Here is a 20,931-nt window from a genome sequence, read left to right on the forward strand (position 1 = left end):
GCGGCCGAAAGTTTAAACTTTCTTAACTTTTCAGAGCGATGCGCTGAGCTCATTTTCAGACAACCAATCACAGCATTCATATCTACCACTCTGTTTGTAACCTGACACCGGAGCTGCCTGCCTGTCTGGCTGTCTCCCACAGTAGACGGGCCATTGAGATTCGCGACAAAACACAAATACACTAATAATAATAACTACACGAATACACTACTAAAAAGCTAATAAAAAGCAAAGGGCAAACTGTGGTGTCAGGCAATAACTATATATAATTAATATACAATAAAGTTATTAAAATATGCTATAATATGTGCAAAACCGTGGCATGAAAAAACGATAAAAGGATGGCTGTAGATTTCTTTCTGTCATCTACAAGATGCGCTTCATGCCAGCGCTGCCGGCGCACTGCGAGCGTTTTTGTGAGCCAGGTGGACGCGGGCCCTTAGACAGTTACTAACAATCCTACACAGAACCTCTGATATCAACACTCCCACTTAGGTTTGTATTAGCACACTGGCTGACATCTTGGAAAAACATTTTACAAAGGAAATAATATAATCCCAAAAACATCAATAGGGTATGACAGTCAATATCTTCACATTAAACATGACCCTTGCAAATCCCTTCAATTTTAATTTGAAACAGGTTCCCTCCTAGTATCTACTACTCTGTCGTCCATTGGACAGTAAACCGGTGTCATTCTTTCTTATCTGATGACATACCTGATGAGATGATATTATTTATAATGACATGTTTACATCTATATTGACACATTGGGTTCCTAGCAATCACAATGGTCCCCTGGTTTTCCTCATAAACAACAGTCTCCATATATACACAATGTCCATCATTTTAACACTTTGACGACCGCTGGGACCCGTCTAATATGGTGGTAGAGGACTAAGGTTTGTCAACACACCGATGTCTTTTTGTAGAGCTATATCTATACTTTATAGTATTGCTATCTGTCCATTCTCATTGTCACTTGAGTTCATAAACCGTCCCTTCAAAATGGCTTAAAGAAAAAAAATCCATCAATAGGCCGTGAATATAAGCTTTATCGCAGATTTCGTCTCATATCTTTTCTGGAAAGTTAGTTATGGAGCTAAAGGCTACTAACGTTATATTCAACGGCATTTCCGTTTTATATATGCTAAAGAAATAACACAAACTGCATATGATCTGGGCTCTCCCAAAGCATGTATGGATGAAAGGGGGGCGGCGGGGGACGGCGTTTAGTATTATTGATCACCAATAACAGTGTCCGTGTAACTGCCACATTCACCGATCGGCTGCTTGCATTACACAGCAAGCTCTGATCCGGCTGTAATTTAGGTGAAAAGGGTCTTACCGTCAGCCCGTGGGATAACCCCCAGCATTTCCCCATTATCGATTGGCATCTGGTAGATCGATATGTCCATTGGTTGATGATAAATCCCCTTATTCCATGGTGAAATCTGCGATTCGAAACGTAATTCACGGTGCATGCTGTTGGTTCGGGATCAGGGTAATATGAAACGCCATTGGAAGGTAAAAAAATTATATTTTCCATTCGCCCACATGGTATACTGCAGTGGAGCAATGGCGCCCCTAAGAGGATCTGGCCGGTATTGCATGTTCTCGATTCCACAGACGAGGGTAGATCTGCAGAGCCGGTCGGGGATCTTGATCCGGTTATTAATATGGAATAAAACAATAACGACTTGCCACGGCTATATACGTGCCTTTGGTCCACAACGCATGGCACCGAAACCCGTATTTATAACGGTTTTCGACAGAACGCCCATTCTTCAAAAACACCATATTCAGTATAGAGAATACATTTCAATTACCTACTGCATTTTGAGCAATATATTCATAACCTTATCTTCATCACTTCGAGCAGTTGCTCTTCTAGATAAACACATTTGGCATTGTCATAGCTTCCATTTCACTGGTTGTTAGTCTTTTTAATTGTTTTTATTCATTTTAAATTGTTTTATTCATTTAACTTTTGTCTATATCTCCTGTAGCACTCTGAGATTCTCACGAATATAGAGTGCGGTACAAATTGAATCCATTATTATTATTATAACATACTCAGCCTCACAGGCTGATAGTATCACTGTAGGCTTTAAGCCTTAAACCTTTATTGTCTTTTCTGAAACACCGCTATCCGTCTGCTGCACCTCTGGGATAACGAAAAACTCGTCTGTAAAAGACTGTACATATCTAAAGCCTCCTATGGACTCGTTTCTTACTGGACCGGCTAGGTCCGTGTCAACTAATGCAAGTGGTAGTAGTACCTTTACTTTTCCTGTGGGATTTCTGTTTCTCGGTTGAGTAAACTTCGCCGTTTTGCACACTACACATTCGTTATCAGGTCTACGCTTTTCACCTTCAATGTGCATGTCTTCTGTTACTGCTTGCAGTTTCAGTAAATCCTCGTAATTACAATGACCCATAATCTCATGCCATGTCTGAATATCGTGGCTGACAGTTACTTTACACATATCATTGTCACCATTACACTTGTCATTGTCATTACACTCTGTTTGCAGGTAATACATTCTCTTGTACATCTTTATGTCAAACCGTGTACCGTCAGGTTCTACAAGAACATTTTAACCTTTTTCGAAGAATACCTCGGCACCGCTTGCAGTAGCAGCTATTACAGAGAATAGTCCTTGTGGGAACGATGGTACGTATAGAGCGTTCTTTAGCGTCACCGTACACCGGTGCCCCTTACTGTCCGTGAGGCATACCCAGGGGCGTAGCTGGGGGGGGGTAGCTTAGGATGATTCCAAGGGCCCAGCACTGAGGGGGCCCCCAAAAAAAAAAAAATTTTTTACTAGACATCAATCAGGTGTATTATTGATGCTCTCATTGATACTATGTTTGTTTCTGAAGTGTGTGTGTGTGTGTGTGTGTGTGTGTGTGTGTGTGTGTGTGTGTGTGTGTGTGTGTGTGTGTGTGTGTGTGTGTGTGTGTGTGTGTGTGTGTGTGTGTGTGTGTGTGAGATATATAGAGAGAGGGGGGGGGCTTTGGTAGACTATTGCATTGGTCCATTCATTGAAGATGAACGCAATGCGACATCCTTTACTAGGATCACCCACCAACAGTGCAGGTGCTGAACTGCTGATCCGAATGTATAGGTAAAAACCATATTATGCGTTTTCATCAATAAAAAAATGGCCAAAAAAACGCGCGCTCGCATTCACTGGGGGCCTACAAATACATTCTTTCATGGGGCCCAGAATCTGGAGCTACACCCCTGGGCATACCTGTGCGTCTCCCCTCTCTTGCGCCAACCCGTAGGTGCGCTTCTCGTCTGCCCGCTTCATGGTGAGCCTCTCCGGGTGGAAAGTGTTGTCAAAGTTCTTGAACCGACTCCTGTCGTTGATGACATGGGACGACGCACCTGTGTCCACGATCAGTCCCCTTCTCTGGGCCCGCTGCAGCTGGGCCGGTCCGGCGATGCCCGCCGTCCGCGCCCCAAAGGCACAGAGTCTCCTTGTTCCGTTATTCTCCGGCCAAGTTTCCAAAACTTTTCTTTTGAAACGATTTTTTCCGAGGAAGAGTGGTGGCCATGCCCAGTACTATGTAGCACGCCACTAAGGGGCGGGGCCTGGCAGGTGAGGGGTGTATTTTGGTTTTTATTCGTTGATGGTGTACAATAGGTACATGAGATGAGGTATATCTCGGTATGGCTTAAGAGCGGGACGCTTAGCCAGTACTCATATAACTAGGTTATATACATAACCTGTCGTTAACATGTTTGCTTAGTTTGGATACATTTGGGTTAGCTCCTGGTTAGCCTACCTGTATTGCTAATGTTATGCTAATTCTCAGTCAGCTCAAAGGACTTTCTGTTTCATATTTTAGTTGAGTGAACTTTGTACATATTGTACTTTATTTAAAGGGCACATTCACATCAGTATTAAGTGACATTTGTAACTTTAGCTCATTTAGTCATTTTATATTTAGTTGAAGTCATTTTACACATACAATGTGTTGCACTGTTCATATTTATGACATGGATGTCTAGCTACATACTTATCAGGTATGTTATTAATGTACTTTTGTTGAGTTGGACTGCAGGAACAAAGACGCACATCTACACACGAACTTGGCGGGGCAGGGAGAGAGTTTATTGCACATGCGCATAGGTTATAATACACACATGTATGGATACCCGCAATGATCAAATTTGAGACTGTACATTACATTATGTTCAACACCCCCACTCAGGCAAGCCTTTACAAATTCACATGAAAAGAAAAACAGGTCTTCCTTAAAAACATAAACGACCTATGCCGGTCTGGCACATTATTCTTTGAATAACAACTCAGGAAAAACACAACCTTTTTGTTGTTTGATACTTCTGGGTTATCTATGTTTCCCCAAACAAATAACATCTGAATTTCTCAAACTTTGCTTTTGTCAGTGGTTTGGGCAACACGTCGGCCATCATGTTTTCTGTGGGACAGTATTCAATGGATATTTTACCATCAATATGTGCAGCTCGCACAAAATGATTTAATATCAACATGTTTGCTCCGTTGCCTACATACTGGATTTTTGGACAGAGCAATCGTCCCCTGATTGTCTTCGAATATTGTCACTGGTGTGTGCTGCCTTTCCTTATTCATACCTTGGAGTAATTTAACAAGATATAGGCTCTCTTGGGCAGTGGCTGCTAGAGCCATGTACTCCACCTCGCATGTTGACAAAGCCACTGTTGGTTGCTTCCTGGTCTTCCAGGATACAACTGGACCCTCTTCGACCAAACTAAAACAGTACCCAGTAGTACTCCTCCTGTCATTTTGGTCTGATGCCCAGTCGGCATCACTATAGCCCTCTAGTTTAAGGTCTTCGTCACTTCTTTTGTAACATAGCTCATATTCACTTGTGCCCTTCAAGTAACGTAGCACCAGGGCCCTATTCCCCGTACCTGGTTCAACTAAGTCGATCAAGAGTCCCATTATCCAGATTCAGTTAACCCGATGTTTGAAGCCGGGATTTTCCTGTTCCTGGAACGCTGATTCAGTCTCGTTAACTCGAGCCAGACTTGAGACTCTGGATAAGTGCGCGCGGCCGCTTCAGTTGAAAAGACAGCAGGTGTAGATCGCAGAAATCCTGATCTTCTAACGGCATTGATTGATTGATTGTTTTACAGATTGCAGGCGGCTCAATAGCCTTGCCGACAAGTTAAATGCATAATCTATAGGCTAATTTTAAATCCCTCATTACCCCAATCAATCAGATTATATTTCTTTAAACGTTCCTGCTGGCAGTAGGTTTATGCATTGAATAATCAAATGAGATCTTGCTAGCGAAAATAATTAGTTTAACTGTTTCAGAATAAGGATACGGCTCTCTTATCCATTGATTGATGTATGGTGGATTTTTTATTTATCTGTACTGTGGTGTGACGGTTTGTCCTTTTGACTTTCATGCAGACGACCGGGGTTCGAATCCTAGTCTTTTCCTTCTTTTTGCAATGTAGGAATAATTCAATTTGGTGCACGTTGAGAGCTATATAAAGAATGACATCCTCAATGCATGTAGATTTATAATATTTTAACTTAAAACTAGGCTACTTTTGCGTATAATAATTAATATTATATTCCAAAAAATTATATTGGAAACACGGGGTTTCGAACACCCGTCACCCGGTTGCCAGGATTGAGCACTACCGCTGCGCCACTGTGCCAGATGTGATAAATTCATTGTTTATACATTAATGAACGAGAGACCCGTGTTTAGAATATTCTTTATTTTGAATGAAGTTTTATCTCTTTATTCTCATTCATTAATGTGACGTCAACGGCTCATTCAATTTCTCAAATCCGTCAAACAGCGCATCTCATCAGACATTTTAATCCCAGTTACAATATCACACAAAATCCACAATCCACGCATAGACACTTCAATTTTATGCTTGAATGAAACAAAATCCAGGCGCTCCTCTCCTTCCTCGCTCCTCATCCACAGCGGAGAATATGAAAGGAATCAGAGCCAAACGAGTGATAGGTTTCAATCATTAAGGATATCCCCGCGGGATTCACATTTGCAATGCTGCGCGTTGTTAAAATAACCACATAATGTGTACATCGCACCGAGCGAGCGCCACGGTATATAACGTGCATTATTTAGGACAAAGTGAATTTAGTATCAGCATTTTGGGTCTATTTTACATTTCAAAAGCCCCCTCTGGAAGAATGGAGCACAAAAACGTAATTCAGAATGGTATAATGCAGATCGTAGACTGTGGGAATAATTTCAGGAAACAAGCTGTCACTTCTTTGCGGGGGCGTGGCTATGGTTCATCCGGCTAACTTGAACTTAACCCTGCTCTCGACCAGGCTCAAACTTTTTGATCTGTTGTCATGGTGATTTAGACAATCCAGCGTCGGGGAATGGGAAAGTCCGGCTTAAGTCAGACTTGACCGAAAGTTATCCGGCTAACTCAGTTATCCAGGTACGGGGAACGGGGCCCTGTTTAGCTGTTACCCAGTGTTGTTGTTTTGGCTGTGCTAGGTATTGTGACAACTTGCTGACCACCCAGCTTAGGTCTGGTCTAGTAGAGGTCATTATGTAGATCAGGCTGCCAACTATCTCTCTGTAACCTGTGGCATCTACAACCTCACCCTCCTCATAAAAATTTAGCTTTTGCTCACAGGGTGTTGACCTCGGTTTACAGTCAGACATGTTAAACCTCTGTAGCACCTTTGCAATGTGTCTTGCCTGACTCATCTTGATTTCTCCTTTTTTCTGTGTGAAATCAATACCCAAGAAATGTTTCATTTCCCCTAGATCTTTCATTTTGAACTTCATTTCAACATTTTCTTCACCTCACTGATCAAGTCGTTGCTGTTGGCTGCAATTATCAAAAATCGTGCACCAAAATAATCAGGATCACCTTCTCATTTTCAGATTGTTTATCATATACACAATTGTCGGCTGCATTCTGGATAAATCCGTTTCCTACTAGGTGATCATGTAGGAGTTTGTTCCAGTTGCACTGGTATTCTTCAAGATATGCTGGGGTCTTCCTCTCTCTAGTTGGGTAGCGGTTTCTGCCCCCACTATCCCCCTGGATACTAGAAAGTGTACCACTTTTCACCTTCTGTACCTGTAGTCTGGGGCTGCTCACCAGTCCTAACTGGTACTACATCAGGCTCGTATGAGTCTCTATCCTCATAGCTGTCTCCATCGTTGTGTGGACCTGTTTGTGTCTGGCAGTCTATGTTGCTCTTCTGTATGAACTTAACTAATCTATGCTTTGACACTTTACCTGTTTTTTGGATAATAGACATTGTATGCAGGGCTGTATTTATCATATCCTATGAAAATGGCCTTCTCGCACCTTGGATCCAGTTTCTTTTTGTCTTGTCACTCTGTGCCAAAATCCATCATATGGGAAATATTTGGTGTTTTCCCTGTGAAAGCACTGTATGGGGTTTGCTTTAATCGCTTACTATAGCACCTGTTGCGTATCTGTGCAGCTGTCTGCACCGCAAACCTCCATAGCTGCTTTGGCATCTTACTCTTTAGAAGCATACATCGTGCCATGGCAAATAGTGTTCTCCAGTTTTGTTCTGCTGTGCCGTTCTGATGCGGCGAGTAAGGGGCACTAGTTTGGTGACTAATTTTATTTTCTCTCAGCAGATCTTGGAAACATCCTCCAGTAAACTCTGTACCATTGTCAGACCGAATTGTTTTCACCTGCCCAAAGGAGGCTGTGTCAGCTAAGAGTTTTTCTGTAGCTTTAGCTGTATGACTCGTTGACCTCATGAAATATGTCCATGTCATACTGCTATAGTCATCTGTGAAAGCTATGGTGTATTTATAACCATCTTTATCAGCAGGCTCGATCTGGCCGCACAGATCTGTATGGATTAGTTCCAGTATTCTTTTAGCTTTGCTATCAGCCTGTCTATTTCTAGACTCCACACATTTTCCTTGTGTACATGTTTCACAGTTGAAGTTTGATTTGTAATTTTCCCCCTTAATTTTCATTCCTTCAACTACACCTTCTAGTCTTGAAACATCATCTATGTTACAATGACCAAGGATTCTGTGCCACATTTCAATATCATGACATCCTTTGTATCCGTCAACATTATCATCAGTATTATTAGCTGTAGACAGATAATACAGTTTCCCAAATACTTCAATGTTAAACTTGGTACCCTCATTTTTATACCCCATCCAATTTTCACCTTCCTTGAAGTGGATTTCTGCTCCGTTGCTTGAGGCTGCTTTAACGGAGAAAATGTCCTGAGGAAACGTCGGGATATACAGGGCCCCCTTCAGTCATGCTGTCACCTTTCTCCCTTCGCTGTCAATTAAGGTGACTTCAGCTTCTCCTCTGGCCTTGGCAATTCCGGTTGCTTTTGTCCCATCTGCAAGTTCAATTATGTGACTCTTGGGCTAAAGTCTTTATCAACTGTTTTGAACTTTGCAAAGTAATTTACCATGTGTGACGTCGCGCCACAGTCAACCATCAAACCTCTCTTGTTGACAGTCCGCCTCACCGGCCCAAGTCTCAACTTGAAGCAATACGACCTTCCTTCCTGGTCATCGGCGTTCGCCTCTGTCTCTCGGTGGGTGCCGTCTGTCTCTCGGTGCGCTCCCCAGCATCCGTCCTGGTCTCGTGCTGCACCCTGCTCTGCTCCGGTCACTCCCACAATGGCATCTCGCTGCTTCCCCCGGCCTGGCGCGTCTCTCCTGCGTTCCACTCTTCTTGCTTCAGGCATGTTCGTACATGTTCGAGACATATGCCCCTTTTTGTGACATCTGTAGCACTCAATTTCGGCCATACTCTTTCTTTCTCTACCTCTTCCACGTGAGGTGGTGACTGCTGCGGTGGCTCTTATTACACTGTCGCTGTCATCACTATTACTCGGCTTGTACCTTTCTGTGTCTTCAAAGCTCCTTAGTTTTGCCTTGAATTCACTGAATGTCAGGTTGTCATTATTCTGAGTAATATGAACCACGAACGGTTTGAAAGAGTCCAGCAGTCCCTTCACTACCATTCCCACTTGTAACCCGTCACTAATGTTCTCGTCGGCTCCTTTCAATGATGAGAATATTGTCTCTGCATGAACAATATACTCTGTGATGGTCTCGTTGCTTTCCATGTGAAGAGCTGAGAGTTCACAATATAAACTCACCATGCACGGTTTTCCTTTGCCCGCGTAATGTTGCCGAAGTATCTTCATTGCCGCCCTGCCATCGGCTGCTGCATCCCGCATAATTAGCGACAAGCTATTATTGTCCAAAACTTGCACCAGCTCCACGTACACTTCTCTGTTTTTCTTGACGTCTGTTGCTCTCAACTGGGCAGCATTTTTTCCCGCAGCGATAACTGGCACATTCAGTAGAGTCTCGCTGAGTCCTCTCAACTCCATGTGCGCTAGGAAGCGAGTTTCCCATAACTCATATCCTCTCTTGTCGCCGTCGAGCAAAAGTCTATTAAATCGCTGACTAGACATAGCACTGGGCCCATAACCTGTGTCATGGTTTTTGCCTTATTTCACCTTTCTGTGAGGGACAGCTATCTATTTTTGCTTTATTTCACCTCTCTGTGAGGGATAGCTGGCAATCCCTGTTCCCTGTGGTTAATTGCCTCATGGGTCGGCAGGTGTGTGGGCTTGATTGCACCTGATGCAGTGCAGCTGTGCCTATGGCCATGTGGAGTCTATTTAAGTTTGGAGATTGCAGGGTCAACTGATTTTTCATTTTCCTATACGTTTGGTCAGGCTCATTATATTTAAGTGTAGTGCTGCCCTATTCGGCATTTAGCCTTCTTTTGTAGCCATCTTGTTTTCGGCTACTGGCTTAGTTTACACTTTACTTTATAGAGGCTGAGTCCTTTATGGTAGTGTTTTCTTTTGTTTTTTTGGAACTGTCCATTGCACATAAACTCCCTTGGTGGAGGTTTATTGTTTTATGTTTTCAATATAAACTCTGGAGTTGCCTTTGTGGCTTATGTAGTACTTTTCTGGGCTAATTGTTCTGATCTAATCAGAACCTAATCCTCTGCGTTGTGTTCAAAACCTTAATAGCCTAGAGTACTTCAAAACAGCAAACCAGGTAATGGTTTGTATGCGGCGGATGCTCAGAGAGACGACGGTTTTGAAGAAAACAGTTCCGGGCAGATTGATCTTTGAAGAATCCGTGTTTAATGAAAAGGATTTCAACAATGTTACAAATCAACGATTTGAAGAATAAATGCAATGAAACTACGAGATGCAGCCGCTATGCCGGAGGTTCGTAGAATTCAGACTAAATATTCAATATCTAATGAGCTCGACGTCTGTCTCGCTTCTCCGTTGTTATCTCTCGTCTGCTCCGGGGCGTCGCCGCTGACTTCCGGTCCAGTAGGTGGGGGGAGATATGTAGAGTGGGTGTTGCTTGCTCTTCGTCGTCCGTGTGGGTTGTGTAGCTCTCTCCCAGAACCACGTATCTTAAAGACTATGTCTCCTCCTCCCAACTTTACGTCATGGGGGCGGGTCGTTCTGAGCGTTTAGAGAGCTTCCTATTGGATGGCCAGTGGTCGTGCCCGTTTATAGTCTACCTCCACGTCTAATTCGCTGAAAATAGATGTCTGTCTCTTTGAATAGCCCTGGGCCGGAAACGCCTTTTAAGGGTGTTCCTAGCAGTTTCTAGTTGGAGGTGTTAACAGCTGCAGAACGGTTTCTTAAAGGGGAGCAATGTAATCAGCTTGGCCGGTTCCTGTTGCTGAATACTGTCTCGTGTGTTTTAGGGCTCGGTGTCAACACTTCATTGTCTCGACCAGTCCTACCACCACAAGGATTCTTTTGATCTATTGTAACTAGGGGAGTTTGAGACCAAATGTCTGGCGTGTCTTTGTTTATGATCAACACGCCACTATTATCTCTAAATCTCGGCTTCAAGAAGTCTATTGAGCTTGGGGGTTTTGAGCCAGAAGTATAGTGTGTTCTTTGTTGTATGGTCAACACACCAATATGGTATCTGAGTGTGGCCTGAGGAAGTAAACTAGTGATCTCACTATCTCAAAGGTGCAGTTTGAGGGGTTTGAGCCAGAAGTCTATTGTAAGAATGTAGGGATGAGGGTGATTAACTCAGCCTCTACCTCCACCTTCCCCCTCTCCAGGAGTCAGGTGACGGTCGCTTTGAGTCAAAATGTATGATGCGTGCGTTTACCACCTCTGCCAAGTTGCCATTCTGATTCCGTGTACAGTATATTTAAACAGTTTGCTTTATGGAAAACTACTACACTTATTTATTCTTTCTACAATACCCCTTTAATGAGTGTCGTCCTGTTTTTTTGGACTTTACTTATTTTCTTAAATACTCACTTTGAGGCTTTCACCTGTAAAGGTTGTTTTGTGTTGTTTATTTCCCCCCTTCTCCTAAAACGTCTGCGTAAGCAGTTTTGTGGTTATTCGTTTGACGTATAACTTTAAGATTCCCTATTATCTGCTCATGACCCACACACACACACCCACAGCCCTCACAACCTGTCGCACTGTTCATATTTATGACACAGATGTCTAGCTACATACTTATTAGGTATGTTATTAATGTACTTTTGTTGAGTTGGACTGCAGGAACAAAGACGCACATCTACACACAAACTTGGCGGGGCAGGGAGAGAGTTTATTGCACAAGCGCAGAGGTTATATACACACATGTATGGATACCCGCAATGATCAGATGTGAGACTGTACATTACATTATGTTCAACACAATGTATTTGTATTGTATACTCTGTAATGCAATGTCATTGACAACAATTGTGTGATGCTTATTCTTTTTTGTGTATTTCGGTTTTACAAAATTGTACTTGGAGAACAGACAACAGTAAAAACAATCTGTTTCCTTTTTGCACAGTTTTGGCATTGACAAAGATCTGTACATGGCAGTTTTGCAGACACACATGAACATCTTCCTGTCTCAAATGTTCCTGGTTTGCAACCGCAACACACTATCAGGGGCCGGATTTGTAGTCATCCAGGTCACTGTTAACTGCATCCTCGACGTGCCACCCATTGCCAACAGGTGAAGGGGCACACATGATAGCTTTCAATGAATGTCTCATTATAGCTGCTTGGTAATTTGCCCTTTTGCAGTGTTGGTACAATGCGTCACTTGTCGGGGTCATAGAGAGTTCTGGCAAAGCCGATGATGCCATGCAGAATGCTTTATATCTTGCATCATTCACATTCTTAGCTGATGGCTATGGCCATACAGGTGGCACACATATTTGCTAAGACCACCAAAGGTAGACTGGTCTAGGGTAATTCACCCCACACTGTGCAACATTCTGATGTGCACTATCCACAGTGCAATACCCACCCACTACCGTCTGACACTGTGATTGTTATTTGTGTATTGCTATTCTGTATATTGTTGTTATTTTGTATATTGTACAGGACTGTAACATTGTCTTATTGTATAGCATTTAATGTTTCTGTATAGGATTTTATGTTTCTCTTTTATTACTTGTGATTTTATTACTGCACCTTATAGGTTTGAGTCCCAAATCTCGTTGTATGCTAGCCCCTTTCGTGACTGTGATACACAGAGTGAATGAATCCACAGTCACTTGCTCCTCAATAGGAAACCAATGTATGTTGACCATGAAAGACTGGTTCTGGCCGAACCGTTTGTTATACAAGTATCACAGAGAAATTTCAAAGGTACTCACAGTTGCACAAGGGTTTCGGACAAAAATATGCAATGGTTTGAAAGCTCGGTGTAAAAGCTCGGTGTAAAATATTTTTTATTAACTGTGATTCTGGCCTGGTAGGTTAAGCCACCGTTCGCAGTTTCTATATCTATCCCACCGTGTCTGTGTAAAATCTTGTACACGTTCTTTCTGAACGGACGTGAGATGCATATAACATTGTTTAGAAACCTTTTTGCGAGCTTTAGAAGGTGTTTTTTGTCAATTTTCGTCCTGTTCTGATGTAACGTTAATCTGTGGATGTCATTTGTTGTCACCTGACGGCCATATCCTCGCAACAAAGAGAGCTGCTATTGGTCGAGCGCAATTTACGTGACCAAACTCGCACCAATTACGTCAAATAAAACTCTGTGGTGACCAAGTATCTGTTCGCGAGGAAAGATCTAGTCCCGACTTTAAAATTCAGATTGCGCAAAACGGGCAGGATTGGAAATGGAGAACTTTTTATTCCTAAATCTACACCAATAGATCTCTAGCCCAGAGTGAAAATCATGTAGTCCGCCGAGGTGGGAACAAGAATCGCTTTCTAGCCACTTCTCAGCCTTCACCGTACGGCCTATATGTACTGTTTACATTTGTACAATCGTCGTTTCTGTAAATGAGGGAAACCTCAGAAGCTTACGATTTTAAATAAAGGTAAAGAATAAAGAAAAAAAAAGATTATCCCTCACGTAACATAAATGCAACATAATGCATAATCACTTTTATTTCTTTGAAACCAGGAACGTTCAGCAACCCCGCCTTTGCAGGACAGGAACTGGACGTCTACAAACAACAGGATTGGAAGCCATCGCAAAGTATCTATAGACAGGACCCTCCGTCCTCTCTTGTTGGATGGTACCCACCACCGTACGCTGCTCCAACTCAACCACCACTCCCTCTACAGAACCTCTCAGGAAACCAGATGGTGAGAAGCCTACAGGCCTAGTTTATTCAGACCATGCCAATTACATCTGATCAGAAATATATTGTGATGTGTTCTATTATTTTTAGTCTGTGTTTCAAAATAATGGATTTAGTCTATTTAGCATTTTTTTGTCTTTTTTCTTTTTCTTCTTTTCTTTTTTTAACGATCCCTGGCCTTTCTTTATGTCTTGGCTGCATTTATCTATAGCTCTTTTATCCAAAGCGCTTTACAATTTGTCCCTCACATTTTTATATGACTTCAATGGTATTATTCCAGTGCTGTAACGTTGAAGGCTCGCTAATGGATAAAAAAGGCATTGCTCTCATCCTCCTGTGTGTCTGTTGGGGAATAAGACTGAAAATGAGAGAGCAATATTTTCAAATAGTTTGATGGTAACATACCAGAATCCCACATCTCTCCCTTTCCCTCAGTCGCTCTCTCTCTCCCTCACTTCCTCCATCTTGATTTACTCTTTTTCCCCCTCCTCTCCACAGATGAGAACCAACAGGTCACAAATCCGAACAACATATTACATCTAATCTTCAACTGCGAATAAAGAAAAAAGAAAAGTCACGTGCCACGCCCACTACAGATGACAGTCAAGAAATCGACATTGAGCACATAAAGCGTGTAAATACTTGAAATTAGGATAACAAAATGTTGATGCTTATCTATGCACACTGCTTAGATCCCTTGGTAATAATGTATTATTTTACGTTATGGAGAGGATTATTCGATTTTGTTTACAGATCTGTCTAGATAGTTTTGATTGATTGATTTTAATTTATCTCGAACGAACACCAATACTGTAACTATCACAGCAAATTGATAAAAGCAAAAACAATATATATAACAATCTCTATCTATAGTAAATGATAAAGAAATAGAAACTGAGACAAGAAAAGATAGCAGTATTTGCAAGGAATCGAATATGTCATAATCATAAGAAGTAACAGTACTACTCTAGATAGAGTTTTAGATGGATAGAGTTTTTTCCCACCTTGTTCTATTCTGTGAACTGAAAGGATGACCAAAGGGAGGAGAGTCTTCTGGCTTCACACTGCTCAACCAAACCAACCTGAACTATTAACTCATCTCAAACAAACACCCCCTCACCTCTTTCGAGACTTACAGGAACAAGCCACCATTATGGGAAATGTGCTTACCGTCTTCCCCAGAGTCAGACAAGAAGATAGATACCAATTTCGGATCAGCTAGCCTAGCTTAAAATAGTGTTGGCGTGTTCCTTTAAGGTCACCACCATGCAGTGTGACAATAGCCGTCTTACTGGTGGTGTACCCCTGCTAGAAAAAATAGCATGACCAGCTAAATGCATGCTGGTTAAACCAGCACAGACCAGCAAAATGCATGCTGGTTAAACCAGCCCAGACCAGCATAATGCATGCTGTTTTTAAGCATTACATCACGCGCAGGAGTGCGTTATGAGAAATAGACCATGCCTAGGGGTGGTCGTTAGACCCTCCTAGGAATTCTCATAACGCACGACTGCACTTGGTGTAATGGCTTTTATATAATTGGCGCATTCATCCAACCTTATTGCTATACAATAAACACACATTAATTGAAGATTAATTGACAAAATCATCTGCAGAAAAAGTTGTTCCAAAAAAAAGAAGAGATGTTGCCTCCGTGTGTAGAAGCAGCGCTGTTTCAAGGCATTCCTTCTAAGAATGAAGTGCGCGTGTGTTATGGGATTGATTGATTGATTGAACATTTTATTACAGATAGACAGTGCTTACATCTTTATACAATTGCCCTACTATAGGATTTATTTTTGAATCTAGTAGGTTAAAAAAAAAATATTATTTGTTTGAACCTACTTTCTATAGAAGCAGCTCGGAGGTGCGCTGTTTTAAGTGAGCGTGTGTTATTGGATTGATTGATTGATTGATTGAACATTTTATTAATGTCCGCCTTGTTTCGAACTGGTTATGCTTAGGCCCTCTTTCAAAGTCGCCCTCTTTCGAAGTTGGTTATGCTTAGAGTTTGGAATCAGGGCTGGTGGTCTATCGCCCTGCTCTAAAGATAAACTCTAAGCATAACCGACTTCGAAAGAGGGCCTAAACATAACCAGTTCGAAACAAGGCGGACATTAATAACATTTTCAATCAATCAATCAATCATTCCAATAACACACGCGCACTTCATTCTTAGATGGCATGCACCTCCGAGCTGCTTCAATGCATGCCGTCTAACAGTGAAGTGACCGTGTGTTATTGGTTTGATTGATTGATTGCTTGAACATTTTATTAACAGTGAAATGAGTGTCCTTTTGACGAATGGCATCTAACAACAGACTTCCCACGATTTATATTTTGTTACACAATGACTCATGACCCACCAATTACATAATCCAACATTGTGTAAGAAACTAACACATTCCATGTGACAGAATAGTTTTTGAATGAGTCGTTATGACGCTATCAACACATCCATTCGTAAAGATTATTGTCTGCCATCTTGGTTTTTCCTAAAAACTCGAACTGGCGGAGTGATTGTAATTCGGTTGTGGGCGGGTTCTGGGATCACGAGCATGTGTTATGAGAAATAACCACGTCTAACTTGACTGTTTAGAATCGAGAAATGTGCATGCCATTGTATAAATACCAGCAAAGACCAGTATAATGCATGCTGGTTAAACCAGCACAGACCAGCATAATGCATGCTGTTTATACCAGCAAAGACCAGCATAATGCATGTTGGTTAAACCAGCACAGACCAGCATAATGCATGCAGGTTAAACCAGCACAGACCAGCATAATGCATGCTGGTTATACCAGCACAGACCGCTGGTTATACCAGCAAAGACCAGCATAGGGGTGTAAAGTACTTGAGTAATTGTACTTCGTTACAAAACTTAAGTACTGTTTTGGGGGATTTGTACTTTACTCGAGTATTATTACGTTTGTATACTTTGTACTTTTACTCCATTACATTTCAGAGAAAAAAACATACTTTTTACTCCTTACATTTAAAATGCAGACCTACAAAATACAAATTTCACAGGTCCAACCATTTTAATTAGTATATTTTAATTGTTTATCTGGCCGAACTAACGTTAACGTTATTAATCCTGCGACCGCAGGTAAACAGCCAATCAAATCCCCATCAATGGAAAATGAACCCACCCATACCCATGCTGATTGGTCCTTGTGCAACACTAGAAAGCGGGGATCTTTGATTAAACACCTGCTATCAGAAGAATAGACAGTCAGATCCGCATTATGCTGTGGTTAATATTGTGATATTATTCAGGGTACTCCAGTATTCTGTCTTTAATATTGTGATATTATTCAGGGTACTCCAGTATTGTCTTTAATATTGTGATATTATTCAGGGTACTCCAGTATTCTGCCTTTAATATTGTGATATTATTCAGGATAATCCAGTATGCTGTGGTTAATATTGTGATATTATTCAAGATACACCATTCTGTTTTTAATATTGTGATATTATTCATGCTGTGATGTGAATGCCGTCCATGTTAGTTTACCTTCAATGGAGAAGTGCATTTAATAATTTTAATGCAAAAAAAGTGTCCTCTGTTCTTTCATTCCAGCATTGTCTATCGCAGAACACATTCCATTGTGGGCAGAGTGTATGCTTGGTGCCTTGGTTTCATTCCAGCCTTGCCTAAACACCAGCTGATGATTTCACTAATTGGCTCACCTCTTCAACTAACTCACCTGGTGCAATGTATAGTTAAAATGAAAACTTGGCCGACGATGGAATGAGTTTGAGACCCCTGGTCTATCCCTTTCAAAAAAAATTACTTTTACTTTTTAGTACTTAAGTACATCTAAAAGTAGGACTTTTTTACTTTTACTCAAGTGTGTTTTTAGCCAGATACTTTGACTTTTACTTGAGTCAGATTTTGAGACGGTACCCATACTTTCACTTAAGTATAATTTCTGGGTACTTTTTACACCCTTAATGCATGCTGGTTACACCAGCAGAGACCAGCATAATGCATTGCTGGTTATACCAGCACAGACCAGCACAATGCATGCTGGTTATACCAGCATAGACCAGCATTATGTGGTGTTTTGGTGCTGGTCCACCATCACTGAAATAATGCTGGTCTATGCAGTTTTCTCTAGTAACTATACATGCTATACTATAATTGTGGGACTACACCTTGCTACTAAGTCATGATCATATGATGAATTGAAAATGGGGGACCCTGATGGAAACAAGACGAAAGTCTTTCTCAGGTCTGCATCCTCTTAACAATTGTATGTATTGAGCTGTACTGTACTGTACCCATTCTGCAATCTGTTAATAAACTTTTCAATCAATCAATCAAAACACTCTCTGTGATCACAGGGCAAATTTCTAGTTCCTTGGAGGCAAATCCCTGATGCAAAAAACAACAACAACTTGTTTCTCCAAAGAAATGTCTCTATTGACACACTTTTTTATTATTTTATTATTACACTGTAGGTTTTCAACTCCAAAACTCCAAGAAAACAGACGTTTTTCACGTGTCAACGGCCAAATCCAGATGATTTCAGTTTCAGTGTGTTTGAATGGAATGTAAAATGAGGATTCTGAAATTACAATATATACCTGTAAAAAGAAAGTGTGCACCAGCAACAGACCAGATGAATTCCTCTGGCATAGACTTTTTGGTTGGAGATATTTTTGTGTGTTTTGAAATGAACAAAATGAGAACATAATTGCTATTGTTGCCAGCGATGAACAAAATATTTATTTAAAATGTATACTCTTTGTGAACTTTAATACCATTTTTATCATCTTGTATTAGAATTCAATGACTATAGCTTGTCACTGTTCTTTTAGACTTTGCTGTAGAGTGAGAAGTAGTATCTAACTATAAAGAAAGGAATCCCTGCATGTCTGTGTGTGTCTGTCCTTTGCATATCTTGAGAACCGTGCATCCGAGTGCATCAGCGAGTCTATTGCTGAGGACCAAGGGGAGTGCAGTGTTGAATTGTGTGGTAGTTGGCCAGATGGTGGCGCTATAACAATACACTTTACGTTTTAGCCTGTAACTTAAAAAAAAAAAAAGATTCTCCTGGATTCTGTGGGTCCAGACGAATCCATATCAATGTAAGACGAATCCGCCATTTCAAACTTTTTTTCACCAAATTTGGTACAGAGTATCTCTGGGCAGAGCCCAACAAAGTTACTTCTTCAGATGTTTGATATTCCATACAGTTTTTTTGAAAAGCCAGCAGTTGAGGCAGACAGCCGTGACAGAAGGTAATGTTAATGAGCAAAAATACTTTCTTTAGTCATATAATAGGGTGTTTACATTTATGTGCATTTCATCATATTTTTTTACTTACTCATGTTGATTTGCTAGCATACACACACCCACACATTTATTCTGAAGATAGACACATTGTAAAAATATACCCCTACATACACACAGAGGAATACACAGACACTTATTCTGAACACAGACATATTTGAAATGTTTATTTATGTCCACATAAATTTATTCTGAAACTTAATTCCCCTACACATACATTCTGAAGATAGATACATTGTATTTTTGCTTAATTCCCCTACACATACATTGTGAAATGTTTAATCTGAAAATAAAAAAAAAACTTTTATTTAAAGGGGAACTATCTTATAAATGACCTTTTCCAGTGTGTAGGGTCATTTTCTAGCTATGTGGACTTATAGTAATATGATCTATGTCTCTAATTCTCGATTTGGCGCATTTTTCCAATTCTCATCTCACAATAATGTCCCTCCCTCAAGTGAGTCATCTGAAAATTAGCGTATTCGGGACGTCAGATGGTCCTCATTTGCATAATAACGCCCGCCCCCCTCTAGCTGCCAGCCGAGCGAGAGCGAGCGAGAGAGAGAGATAGACCCACGGTGGTGGACTTCCTCGAACGGGAGAGGGAGACACGCAGAGTGTTTACAGTTCTCTCTCTCTCGGTTCGGGAGCATGGGCTGTGGCGCAGCGCGGTGGTGGACTTCCTCGAACGGGAGAGGGAGACTGCGCCACAGCCCATGCTCCCGAACCGAGAGAGAGAGAACTGTAAACACTCTGCGTGTCTCCCGGCTCCCTCTCCTGGGAGACACGCAGAGTGTTTACACATTTCTTTTTTTTCTCTCTCTCTCTCTCTCTCTCTCTCTCTCTCTCTCTCTCGAAGACTGTGTGGACTGACTGTCACTCAAAGTGCTTATGGGCGGAGCCAGGCCATAACAGCCTGAAATCCGGAGGCTGAAAAATGATGGTTTTGATACTTGATTAGAAATATAAACCAATGCATTTTTTTTTTAAACCGTACAGATGTCTTCAATAGACTCACAGGAATTGTGTAAAGTTGCACAAATTGTGCTAGGAATAGTAAAATAGTTCCCATTAAAAAATAAATAAAAAACGTTTATTTTGAAAAAGATTCTGAAAACTCCTCTTCCGAAACCGGATGTCCCTCCCCTCCTAAACCGGATGTCCCGCCTCCTTGAATCCTCGACCAATCAGAGAAGGGGGCGGGAATTATGGGCCATACATCATCTCAAAAAGGGGCATGGCTACAATCAATCAAACTAAATGGGGCGTGGCTATATGCCCTTATAAGGTATGACACATTATGAATCCCTCTTCTCTCTCTGAAGGAGATGATGGTATGGCCACACCCCTGCTTATGTAGGTAGCGGATGGGGGTGTGGCCAGACAGATGATCGTATGTAAAGGTACATGTGAGAATTTATTCAGTGCAAGTACTGAAGTGAAGAGTATTGCCACTATGACGCTGAGCAGAGCTATACGATATATAACTGCAACCCCCCCCATCATTCATTTCATATTATCATATACATTATCAAACATACATTCATTAATCTTATCATACATGCATTCATACATATTACCATACATTCATATATACATTCATACATATTTATTTATTGGGTTATGTTTATATATTTAGTTATTGGGTTGTTGTGGGGGTATTGGTGTTGCGGGTTGTTTGGTATAATGTGTGTAGGAAACGGCAAATGAATTGGAATTCGGAACACGGAAGTCGTTAGCAGGTCGATGCAAACAGTGGGTTCCAGCGGGGACTGTGCAGCGAAGACATGGTGGGGAGTGAGCGGTGGTGGAAGGCGAACGATGCAGCTTATGGAGAGCAGGGACAGTGGATTCCTCGTGGTTGGCCCCGGCCCGTGGAAGGCTGTCCAGGGTTTTGGGAGGATCATGACGGGAGCAAGTGGAGTGAGGGCTTGCCTCAGGCGGGACGCAAGTTGCCGGGTGTGAGCACAGTGTCCCCTCGGGGTGTGACGTCGGGAGCCAGGG

Source organism: Notolepis coatsorum, assembly GCF_963971535.1.
Source record: "Notolepis coatsorum genome assembly, chromosome: 4".
Taxonomy (NCBI): Eukaryota; Metazoa; Chordata; class Actinopteri; order Aulopiformes; family Paralepididae; genus Notolepis; species Notolepis coatsorum.